Source organism: Marmota flaviventris, chromosome X (genome assembly GCF_047511675.1).
Source record: "Marmota flaviventris isolate mMarFla1 chromosome X, mMarFla1.hap1, whole genome shotgun sequence".
In the NCBI taxonomy this organism is placed as follows: Eukaryota; Metazoa; Chordata; class Mammalia; order Rodentia; family Sciuridae; genus Marmota; species Marmota flaviventris.
The window spans coordinates 122324478-122333433 of NC_092518.1; the positions used below are offsets into that span (position 1 = coordinate 122324478).

Below are 8956 nucleotides of genomic sequence, written 5' to 3' on the forward strand. Positions count from 1 at the left end.
CTCAATTGAGTTTTTAAGTTGGCTTATTGCTTCCTGCATTTCTAGGATTTCTGTTTGTTTGTTTTTTATAACCTCTATTTCCCTGTATAGTTGATCTTTTGCTTCTTGGATTTGTTTATGTAATTCATTGTTGAAGTGATCTTTCATTGTCTGATTTTGCTGTCTGATGTCTTCCTTGAGACTCCAGATCATCTGAAGCATGTATATCCTGAATTCTTTATCTGACATTCCATCAGCTGCAGCTATTACCTCTTCTAAAGTTGAGTTGACCTGCAATGCTTGTGGTCCTTTCTTTCCTTGTCTCTTCATACTGTTCGCGTTCCTTTCTTCTTGGTGAAACTGTTGTGCTATTGAATTTTCCCCCTATATATTTATATTGGTCTTGTATAGTTGCAAAGTCTCCCTCGCAGGCACGGGCGGCGGCTCTGCCCCTCCGCCAATTGGGGCAATGTGCCTACCACGCCGGCAGGCCGCTGGGCCTGCTCTGCCAGTCGGTAGCAGGTCCGCCATCCTTGCAGGCGCGGGCGGCGGCTCTGTCCCTCTGCGGGCCGCTAGGCTTGTTCTGTCGGTGGTCGCAGTTCTGCCTACTTTGCAGGCGCAGGCAGCGGCACTGCCCCTCTGCAGGCCTCTGGGGCTGTACTGCCAGTGGGTCGCAGGTCCGCCTACTTTGCAGGCGTGTGGGGGGGGGGCGGCTCTACCCTTCCTCAGGCCACTGGGCCTGTTCTGTCTCTCGGTTGCAGGTCTGACCTGTTCTGATGGTGGTCTCAGTTCCGACTACCTTGCAGGCGCGGGGGAGAGGGGGCGGCTCTGCCTCCCAGCAGGCCGCTGCTCCTCTTCTGCCGGTGGGTCGCAGGCCCGCCTACCTTGCAGGAGTGATTGGAAGCTCTGTCCCGCCGCGGGCCACTGGGCCTTTTCTGTCGGTGGTCACCCTTCCCCTACCTGGCAGGCGAGGGGGGTGGGGGGCGGCTCTGCCCCTCAGCAGGCCGCTGGGCCTGCTCTGTGTTTGGTCCCAGTTCCCTCTACTATGCCGGCGCAGGGGGAGGGGGCGGCTCAGCCTCTCAGCAGGCGGCTGCTCCTCTTCTGCCAGTGGGTCGCAGGCCCGCCTACCTTGCAGGAGTGATTGGAAGCTCTGTCCCGCCCTGGGCCACTGGGCCTTTTCTGTCGGTGGTCACCCTTCCCCTACCTGGCAGGCGAGGGGGGTGGGGGGCGGCTCTGCCCCTCAGCAGGCCGCTGGGCCTGCTCTGTCTTTGGTCCCAGTTCCCTCTACTATGCCGGCGCAGGGGGAGGGGGCGGCTCAACCTCTCAGCAGGCGACTGCTCCTCTTCTGCCGGTGGGTCGCAGGCCCGCCTACCTTGCAGGAGTGATTGGAAGCTCTGTCCCGCCCTGGGCCACTGGGCCTTTTCTGTCGGTGGTCACCCTTCCCCTACCTGGCAGGCGAGGGGGGTGGGGGGCGGCTCTGCCCCTCAGCAGGCCGCTGGGCCTGCTCTGTCTTTGTTCCCAGTTCCCTCTACTATCCCGGCGCAGGGGGAGGGGGCGGCTCAGCCTCTCAGCAGGCGACTGCTCCTCTTCTGCCGGTGGGTCGCAGGCCCGCCTACCTTGCAGGAGTGATTGGAAGCTCTGTCCCGCCCTGGGCCACTGGGCCTTTTCTGTCGGTGGTCACCCTTCCCCTACCTGGCAGGCGAGGGGGGTGGGGGGCGGCTCTGCCCCTCAGCAGGCCGCTGGGCCTGCTCTGTCTTTGGTCCCAGTTCCCTCTACTATGCTGGCGCAGGGGGAGGGGGCGGCTCAGCCTCTCAGCAGGCGGCTGCTCCTCTTCTGCCAGTGGGTCGCAGGCCCGCCTACCTTGCAGGAGTGATTGGAAGCTCTGTCCCGACGCGGGCCACTGGGCCTTTTCTGTCGGTGGTCACCCTTCCCCTACCTGGCAGGCGAGGGGGGTGGGGGGCGGCTCTGCCCCTCAGCAGGCCGCTGGGCCTGCTCTGTCTTTGGTCCCAGTTCCCTCTACTATGCCGGCACAGGGGGAGGGGGCGGCTCAGCCTCTCAGCAGGCGACTGCTCCTCTTCTGCCGGTGGGTCGCAGGCCCGCCTACCTTGCAGGAGTGATTGGAAGCTCTGTCCCGCCCTGGGCCACTGGGCCTTTTCTGTCGGTGGTCACCCTTCCCCTACCTGGCAGGCGAGGGGGGTGGGGGGCGGCTCTGCCCCTCAGCAGGCCGCTGGGCCTGCTCTGTCTTTGGTCCCAGTTCCCTCTCTCTTTGGTCCCAGTTCCCTCTCTCTTTGGTCCCAGTTCCCTCTCTCTTTGGTCCCAGTTCCCTCTCTCTTTGGTCCCAGTTCCCTCTCTAAAATTTTTATTATTGGTTGTTCAAAACATTACAAAGCTCTTGACATATCATATTTCATGCATTTGATTCAAGTGGGTTATGAACTCCCATTTTTACCCCGTATACAGATTGCAGAATCACATCAGTTACACATCCACGTTTTTACATATTGCCATACTAGTGTCTGATGTATTCTGTTGCCTTTCCTATCCTCTACTATCCCCCATCCCCTCCCCTCCCATCTTCTATCTCTACCCCCTCTACTGTCATTCATTTCTCCCCCTTGTATTATTTTTCCCTTTCCCCTCACTTCCTCTTGTATGTACTTTTGTATAACCCTGAAGGTCTCCTTCCATTTCCATGCAATTTCCCTTCTCTCTCCCTTTCCCTCCCACCTCTCATCCCTGTTTAATGTTAATCTTCTTCTCATGCTCTTCATCCCTACTCTGTTCTTAGTTACTCTCCTTATATCAAAGAAGACATTTGGCATTTGTTTTTTAGGGATTGGCTAGCTTCACTTAGCATAATCTGCTCTAATGCGAGCAAATACTTTTCCAAGGCATGGATCCTTAGATATTACTTCCCTTTAGGGCACTTACCACTTAGTGGTGTGCCCCAGAGAAAGTTATCCCCCCTTTGTGAGATAACTGCATTTCTAAAGAAGTCAAAAAAGTCTCAACAATGTCTAAGTGACTAAAATACTTTCATCTATTAAGGGAGAACTAAAAGGAGCTGGAATTTGATGGAAGTCACCTCCTAAAGTAATTAAAAGGACTAAAATGAGAAAATGCACATGAAAGAACCTGACATAGTAACTGGCACTAAGTAGGAACTGCAGAGGTTTTTTTTTTTTCATTTGTACATAATTTATTTGAGGTCCCATTCCTGTGAGGCTATGCTCCATTGCAGATCTAATTTGATGTATTACACTCAGCTTTTTCATGTATAAAGACAAAAGGTAGTAGGAATTGGTAGAAAGAATGTGACTTTGGGATAAAAACAGATCTTTGTTGGACTCTTGGTTCTTGTCATTTCCTGTGTGTATCCTTTGCTGGTCACTTTCTTTGACTCAGTTTCCCCCATGGAAGAAATTGAGTGAGTAGTATTTACCTTAAAATGTTGCAGCAAAGATTAAATAGGATAATGTCTAAAATTTCTCATGTCTGGCACACCACAGTATTATTGATATAACATCACCATATATCAACCTTAAATTATTACTTACTTTGATTGTTCTTCAAATAATGAGGCGCTTCCCTGTGCTCCCCTGCAGCCTAGAATTCAGTATGTAGAATATATAGTCCCTTGGATAAAATTAACTGGTTAACATAAAGATAAAACCATGATTTCTTTCTCTTTAGGGGTACCAGGATTGAACTTGGGCACTCAACCACTGAGCCACATCCCCAGCCCTATTTTGTATTTTATTTAGAGACAGGGTCTCACTCAGTTGCTTAGTGCCTCGTTTTTGCTGAGGCTGGCTTTGAACTCTCCATCTTCTTATGTCAGCCTCCTGAGCCACTGGGATTACAGGCATGTGCCACCAAACCCTGCCCATGATTTCTTTGGTAGTCTCGAGAGCTGGCCAACTGAGATGGTTTTAGTGTCTTCCAAAAAACAATATTGAAGGGTGCTGTTCTGTTTAAGAAACATGAATGTCCCTTCAAAAAGTGATCAGATTGTTCATTATCCATTTAAAACACTTTTTGTTTTTCAAAACACGGTTAATTATATACATCAAAAAACAATAATTTGCAAGTGGGAATCTAAATTTGTTGTCTGAATGATGTGATTCAGACCAGTCTTGCTGATAATAAAAATGGTGGATGAAATATTTGCAAACCTACCTTTCTGAAAGTATGGAAAAGCTAGTAATATAGTAAGGAACTACAAGGCAAAAATCTAGGTGAAAATGGGAACTTGAATAGATCTAGAAAATGCTGGAACTGTTCTTTCCCTGAGGTTATTTTCCCAAACCAGTGAATTTATGCTTCAGTTTTTAGCACCTTACAAAATGATGAGAAAAGAAGTCAAAAAAGTCTCAGCAATGTCGAAGTGACTAAAATAATATAAAGCTTTTTTTCCAACCACATTTGAATTAAGCCAGAAACCAATAACAAAAGTGGGAAAACTCCATGAATTCAGAGATATGGGGAAAAACTATAATTAGAAGATATTTTGAAGAGAATGAAAATGCCACATAATTAAATTCTTTCAATGAAGCCAAGAAGTACTTTGAGAGCATTTTATAGCCTTAACTCTATATATTGGAAAAGAAGAAAGACTAAAAATTACTGAGTTAGTATCCACCTCAAGAATTAAGACAATTTAAAAAACACAATAAATTCAAAGAAAATAGAATGGAAATTACCATAAAGGTAAGCACATAAAATAATGAAATAAAAGCCCATATAACGTGTTGAATATCAATAATGCCAAAACTTAGTTCTTTGTAAAACTGACAAAATAAAGAAAGCTTTGGTAAATCTGATCAAGGAAAAATAAAAAGGGTCACAAGTAGTCAGTTTCAAAAATGATACATGAAATATCACTACAGATGCTCTAGATGTAATTTAATATAATAAGGGAAGATTTGAAACTTCAAATACTTTAATGAAGTAGACATATCCCTAGAAAAATGTACTTTAGCAAAACAAATTTTAAGAAAAGTTAGAACAAAACTTTAAAAATATTCCCACAAATTAAACTCCAGGTCCAGACTGTGCCAGTAGTAAGCTCTACAAGTATTCGTGGAAGACAACTTACACAAATTATATCATAGAAAAGGAAGAAGAAGGAACATGATACAATTCATTTTATGAAACTAGAGTAACCTCGATGCCAAAATCAATCAGGATAGAACAAAAAAAGAAAATCACTTTTCTGTGTCATGGATGCAAAGCAAACTATCACCAAATAAAATATAACTGCATTGAGGCATATAGCTCAGTGGTAGAATACTTGTCTTGTATGGGCAAGGACCTGGGTTCTATTCCCAGCACTGTTTTAAAAAAATGAGTTGGGTAGCATGTGCCTGTAGCTCCAATTATTCAAGCAATTGATGCTGAGGATCACTTGAGCCCTGGAGTTCAAGCCAGCATAGGCAACATAGCAAGATCCTTTCTCAAACACACACATACACACAACATATGAAATAGATAATACATCATCCAAGTTAGATTTATCCTAAAAAAGCAACATTGGCTAAACATTTAAGAAGCAATTATAGGGCTAGGGTTGTGTCTCAGTGGTAGAGTGCTCTCCTAGCACATGCGAGGCCCTGAGTTCGATCCTCAGCACCACATAAAAATGCATAAACAAAATAAAGGTATTGTGTACAACTAAAAAATAAATATTTTTAAAAAAGAATCAATTATAATTTATCACACTAACCAACCAGGAAAACATATTAAAAATTTCAGCAAAAAATTTGACAAAATTCAACATCTACTCATGCATTAAAAAAAAAAAAAACTTTTATCAAACTAGGAGTAACATGGAGCTTCCTTAATCTAGTAAAATATTTCTGCCTTACCTCAAAATTAAAAACCTCTTCTAGGCATAATACTTACTTGTGAAATGATGAAGATCTTTCTTTTATTTTAGGAATGAGGCAAGATTGTCTGTTACTACCACTTTGCTGATGATCCTTACCAGTGCAATAATGTAGGAAAAACAGTTTAAAGGTGTAAGTATTGGGAAATAAGTGATAAAACTGTCATTGTTTGCAAATGAAGTGATTATAGACTTAGAAAATATAAAGGTGAGTACAGATAAATTTGAAAGAAGTTAAAGATCTAAATAAGTGGGAAAATATACCATTTTCATGCATTAGAAGACCCAATATTTTAAATATATCAGTTTTCTTCAGATTGATTCATAGAGTCAACACAATGCAACCCCAGGCCAAAGTCTGTGTTTTGGAGAAAAGCAAAACGGGAACTGTTTTACATCTTCTTTTGAAGTGATGGTAATTAAGAGAGTGTAATATTGGCACTGGGATAAACAAAACAGGCCCCAGTGGAGAACATGCCATATAAGGACACATGATATGTGGCAGAGTAGTTTTTATCAGTGGTAGAAAGGATGGATTTTCAATAAATGTTGCTATATAATTGATCTAGTGAGAAAACGTGAAATTGGTCCCCTAACTTACACCATATGCAAAAATTACAGATGTCTTATGGACTTAAATGTAAAGGCAACTTTATAGTTTTAGAAATAAACATAAATTATATTTGTGATCTTGGAGTAGGGAAAAACTTTCTTTTTTTTTTTTTTTTTTTTTTGAGTTAATGTGTTTTAATTCTAAAGAGTTGAGGCTGATCACTTAGGGGAAAAAACAAACAAGCAAGCAATCAAACAAAAGTTATGACCATGATTTTAAGACATGGGATCTACTCCACCCCTAAATTTAGTATATAAATTCAGATACCTATATTATTTATGATAGGAAGTTATACAGAATCATCTGAAAAAAATTTTTACTGCACAGATTGGTATAGCATATCAATTCATGAGTTTAACCTTAGTCAGAAATTAATCTGTAGGTAAAAAAAAACAGAACAGAACAAAACAACTCAAAAACTGCAGAATAAACAAAAGATCTCTTCAAAAATTAATACTGTAACTTTCCTTCATAGAAGACGGTTTGGCAAGTCCACAGATAATCATTATAGTCTTTGACATATAAGCCAACATAAGGCCCAGAGCCTACCACAGGTCAAACCTCAAAATGGCAAATTGGAGTCTGTCCAAATTTGTTGTTGTATTGAAAATATTTGAAATATTTGGACCATCAGCCAGGCCTGAACATATCTGTCACACAGATTTTGTAACAGGATTTGACACACACTATTAAGTGTTTGCTTAGTCCTCCTAGATATTAATGGTGCACTGAAAGGGATATTCAGTCTTCTGGTAGATCCTTTCCTTCTGAAGAGAAGTTTACAAAAGTTTGTACCAGAGCTTCAAGTCACAAGACAGTCTGGGTTGGTTACTGCCTTTGCACATAATCACCTTTCAAAGCACGGGGTAATACAAGGATAATGTTCATTTATCTGGTAACTCCGGTTATAAGAAACACTCAGACAGGGTTTAACTTCTACTGGTATTGCTAGGGACATCCCAACACCAGTCTGTATGTGCCCAAGGCCCTGAACACTGGTTTGGAAGCCAGCAGGACATGTCTGTAGTGTGTAAGACCAGGTGTGTGTGGTAGATACAATCTGCTGACAGCTTGGTTGTTCTGATACAGGATGGCGATATTGCAGTGAGGTCTGCTGAGTCTGAGGGAGATACTGAGGTTGCTGAAAATGAACCGGCCATGAGGGCTGGGAGGCTGTCTGGAACACACCTAGTTGTGCTGACTGAGGGCCTGCCTGTCCTCTCTGTTTGTTTGCTTCTTTTACATCATTATCATGAGCAATCAACAGTCGTTCAATACACTGCACTAAGAAATCCCAGGAGTAAGCACTAAGACGATGCAGTCTTGTAGGCCACGTTGGAGAAAGACGAAGTATAATCCTCGAAGAAGCCACACATGCAGCAGCTACTAAAGAAGGTGCATAATTTAGAAAGGCATAATCTTGCAGACATACTTCCAGGAAGTAATCTGCATATTTGGCCATGTAGAGTTTATTTTTTTCCAAGCAAATCATTGGCCAGCCATCATGAAGATCTGTTTCATGTACTGCTTCTGAGAGATAATACTCGATAAAGTGGGCAGCTGTTGGAAGGCAGAGGTTCCACTGAAAGGTTTCTAATAATAATAGTTCCATATGTAGCAAATTTTGTTTTGTTAATACTAGATTCATATTAGTCATACAACCCAGACTGTTGAGCTGCTCCAGCTTAGGCACACTATCTTCTTTTTCTTCAAATTTACTTGCTAGAAGCAGACAGGAAAGTGCAACTAAATGCAGCTGCTGGATAGAGATGTCATAGCGATCCATAAACAGGTCCAGCAAATAGACAGCAAGATGTCGGGCCGAAGGGCAGAGTGTGAAGCGATTGCTCACAATGGCAATCAAATCAGCAAAATACCTTCTGAGACTTAGTTGAGGGGACTGGCCTTTGTAGGAGGGCAACTTCAGCTCCTTGTACCGAAGCGCTTGGTGAATATCAGCAGCCAGTTGTCCTCGCCACCACTGCCCCTCCAGCTCCATGAGACTCGGCGGCGCGCCTAGCCAGACGCGGCAACTTCAGTCCGGAACCGCGGCCTTCACAGCCCCAGCCCCGCCGGCATGCGGGGGACCCCGGCCCCGCTCATGCTGCGGACAGTCGGCAGCGACGCGCCGGCCTCAGCTCGGGCCCAGCGCCGGGGCGCTCCCGCCGCCCATTGTTAAAGGACCGGCGGGCGGCTCAGCGTACAAAGCTAGCGCGGGGGCACATGCAGTCCTCAGGGAAAAACTTTCAAGAAACAAAAATTGCTGCTAACAATAAATGAAAAGTTGATAAATCTGACTACAGTAAAGTTGATAAATTTGGTTTGTTTACAGCTATCATAAAGAAAATGAAAACATAAACCACAAAGTAGAAGGCAGTTTTAACACTGATAATCAGCAAAACACTGATACCCAGAATGTACAAAAAAATACGACCCAATAGAAAAATGAAAATAGCTCCTAATAACCACATTACATT

At 43.9% G+C, this 8956-nt stretch overlaps 1 pseudogene; it reads right to left on the reverse strand.

Moving 5' to 3' along the window:
• Window positions 1–7278: 7278 nt before the first annotated feature.
• Window positions 7279–8657, reverse strand: LOC114096641 (cyclin-J pseudogene; annotated as a pseudogene).
• Window positions 8658–8956: the final 299 nt, after the last annotated feature.